The sequence below is a fragment of the Juglans regia genome, chromosome 4 (assembly GCF_001411555.2).
Source record: "Juglans regia cultivar Chandler chromosome 4, Walnut 2.0, whole genome shotgun sequence".
NCBI classification, from domain to species: Eukaryota; Viridiplantae; Streptophyta; class Magnoliopsida; order Fagales; family Juglandaceae; genus Juglans; species Juglans regia.
In genome coordinates this window covers 6,357,939-6,361,387 of record NC_049904.1, presented here as the reverse complement: position 1 = coordinate 6,361,387, position 3,449 = coordinate 6,357,939, and the positions used below count along the sequence as shown (strand labels likewise).

The 3,449-nt window shown below is 35.9% G+C and overlaps 1 non-coding gene across 1 annotated transcript; it reads left to right on the top strand.

Moving 5' to 3' along the window:
• Window positions 1-1,691: 1,691 nt before the first annotated feature.
• LOC118348344 lies at window positions 1,692-1,798 on the top strand. Its single transcript, XR_004801438.1, has one exon. It is a non-coding gene; the product is annotated as a small nucleolar RNA R71 (small nucleolar RNA).
• Window positions 1,799-3,449: the final 1,651 nt, after the last annotated feature.

Genomic DNA, 3,449 nt, shown 5'->3' with positions numbered 1-3,449 from the left:
TCTAATGCACATGCCACTTCTGCAACCTCCAAATTATCATCTTTACTTGTCCCTGCACTCACTAAACAAGTCTTGAGAGGTTCTTTAGTATTTTTAGCCCTAAAAACCTCTCTGGTCCCCTTATCTACAAAATCAACTCAAAAAATATGATCAGTAAAAGAAGGATATTTAGTAGCTTCAAATAGCTTAAACACTACCTCTTTTTCACCAACCTTCAAAGTCAACCTGCCATTCTTAACATCTATGATGCCTCCAGTTGTGGCTAGAAAAGGTCGGCCTAAAATGATAGGGATCTTGGTGTCTTCTTCCATCTCCAACACAACAAAATCAACTAGAGTGATAAACTTCTTTACCTTGATCAACACATTCTCAAGAACACCAAAAGGATATTTCACCGATCGGTCAGCTAGCTATAAAGAGATGGTAATAGGCTTCAACTCCTTTAATCCAAGCTTCTTAGACACATATAAAGGCATTAGTGAAACACGAGCACCTAAATTACACAAATCTTTAGAAAAAGTAACATCACCTGTAGTACAAGGAATAGAAAACCTCTTTGGATCTCTTAGCTTTGGTGGAAGCTTATTCTAGATAATGGCACTGCATTCTTCCGTCAAGGAAATGGTCTCGAAATCTTTCAATTTCCTCTTCTTGGACATGATCTCCTTTAGGAAATTTGTATAGGCAAGAATCTGTGCTAAGGCATCTGCAAAAGGAATATTAATGTAAAGCTGCCTAAACACTTTCAAAAATTTCTCAAACTATCGATCAATTTTATTTTGCTTAAGCCTTTGAGGAAAAGGAATGGAAGGGATATAAGGTTTGACTGGTGGTAGTGGGGATGGTGTCTTGGCTAGGTCCTCAACTTCTTCACCGACCTTTTTGCTCACCTCTTCATGGTCTACTTCACACCAACTACAGTCTCACCACTTACCTGACCAAGTTGCTAACCACTTCTCAAGGTGACTGTCATGCAATGCTAATTTGGATTGACCTCTGTCTTACTAGGCAAATTGCCCTGTCCACGAGAATTGATGGAATTGGCTAATTGCCCCAATTGCATCTCCACATTTCTGTTGGAACTCACCAACTGGTCAACTTTTGCTTCCAGTCTCTCAAATCACTCTAAACTGGAATTGGCTAACTTCTCAATAGCTATCTCTCAAGGCTGCTTACTTTCTAGTTGGAAATCAGGTGGATGGAATGGTCTAGAATTGCTATCTTGGTTACCTTGATATTTCCATGAAAAGTTGGGATGATTCCTCCAGCCTGGGTTGTATGTGTTGGAATAAGAGTTTTTTAGTTGTTGCTGCCTGTTAAAATTAGACACAAATTGGGCTTGCTCTACCTGCATACAATTAGCACTCATGTGAGCTCCTCCACAGCAATCACAACTCAATACAAGACTAGAAACAGAATTCAGATTACCTAGCTTACCTAACATTTTTACCAGAGAATCTACCTTGGCATTCAACATGTTTATGCCATCTACATCATACATACCTGGAACTTTCTTAGGCATAACACTTTCATTAGACCACTGATAATTGTTAGAGACCATTTCTTCTAACAACTCATATGTCAATTTGGTTGACTTACTCATTAAATTACCTCTTGCAGCTATGTCTATGGTAATCCTAACTAAGTTTGTTAATTCACTATAGAAAGTCTGTAGAATCAGCCACTCAGGAAGACCATGATGTGGACACTTGCTCGGCAATTCTTTAAACCTCTCACAGGTTTCATACACAGATTCACCATCAAACTGAACAAAACTAGTAATATTATTTCTAAGTTTGGCAATCTTACTTGGGGGAAAATACTTACTTAGAAAAGCATGTGACAAGGCATTCCGGGGGGTGAAAGAATTAAGAACTTTGGAATTGAACCAAGACTTAGCTTTATCCTTCATAGAAAATGGAAAAAGTCGATGCCAAATAGCATCATCACTAACTCCATTCATTTTAATTGTATCACAAATCTCAAAGAAATTGGCAAAGTGTGCATGTTGATCCTCAGCAGGTCCTCCACCAAACTGAATGAGACCAGGCTTAATCTCAAAGTTATTAGCATTGACTGTAGGTCTCACAATGCTAGGTTGAGCACCATTGACATTCAGCACGGCATAGTCACACAACACCCTCTGATTCTGGTTATCTTCCATGGCTACTACTTGTTCTTACTCTAGCTCCAATCTTTATTTTCATCTTAGTGCACAGGGTTCTCTCAACTTTTGGATCAAAAAGCTCAATTAGCTCACAGCTACATGGCATACACTTAATATAGAAAACTTAAATTGACAAATAGAAACATAAAACAACCTAAAAACCCTAGAAAATGATGGAATTTAGCCCTGAGAGGGTGGGGCCAGTCTAAATGAATAAGAAAACAGAACAATATAGTCAAAATTAATATATGAAATTATTTGTATTAATATTGAAAACAATCGTCCCCAGCAACAACACCAAAAACATGATGGTCCCTAAACTTTACCATAACTGCATGGGTCATGAAAAATATAACAAGGCAAAAAGAGTATTGTTTCCATAAGAAGGATATTCAAGTACCAATTTATAAAATTTCCTATTATTTAGACAATCCCAAATTGATGTGACTGACAGCAAATTCTTAACCTGAAAAATCAAATATGAAAGGGTCCTAAGGCTTGGATTTCATCAATTGAATTCTTCAATGAGTCTAGACTTGGTTCCTTTCATTAATGTTTCACTAATTACAATGACCGAATTCCCTTTTTTATATGATATCCACTTTCAAGATATAACACTTATACCTATATTAATCCTATGTCTACTTTCATGATCATAGAAATTAGTTATAAATTCATTATGCTCTATGGATTTCTTGAATGTAGGTCCCAAAGGGGTATATTTATTTCTAAACTACACTGCCAAGGTTTGATGAATTCACGAACTAATATTGAACTTCAACTTTCGTTACTTCATTAAACATCTTAAGCATGTAACTCATGGCTAGTAAATTGCAAGAATGAAAATCGAAATCATCCAATTGCAATTGACAAAGGGTATTCAATACAACCATACTCAAATCATATCCAAAATTCAATAACTACATCATAGTCCAGAATAAGAAAATTGGCAAATCATAGCTAATAAAATAATCCAATTATTTCTCAAACATAAATTTGAATTCAACATCCTTAATAACAATTCAGCAACTAAAAATTAGACAAAGAGAAAAAGAACTCTGTAATTTCAAAAATCGTGAGCTTAGTTCTTTCTTTCAGAATTATGACTCTTCCTTCAATCCTCATATCTCAATTTCATGCCAATGATATGTTTATATAGGGTAGAAGAGAAACCCTAATGTTTTCATGATTCCCCCTAAAATAATCGCCTAACTTTTATGACATATTTTTGCAGCCATGTATGTGTGCAGGAGTCTAAATTTATAAATCCTTCTTAGACACA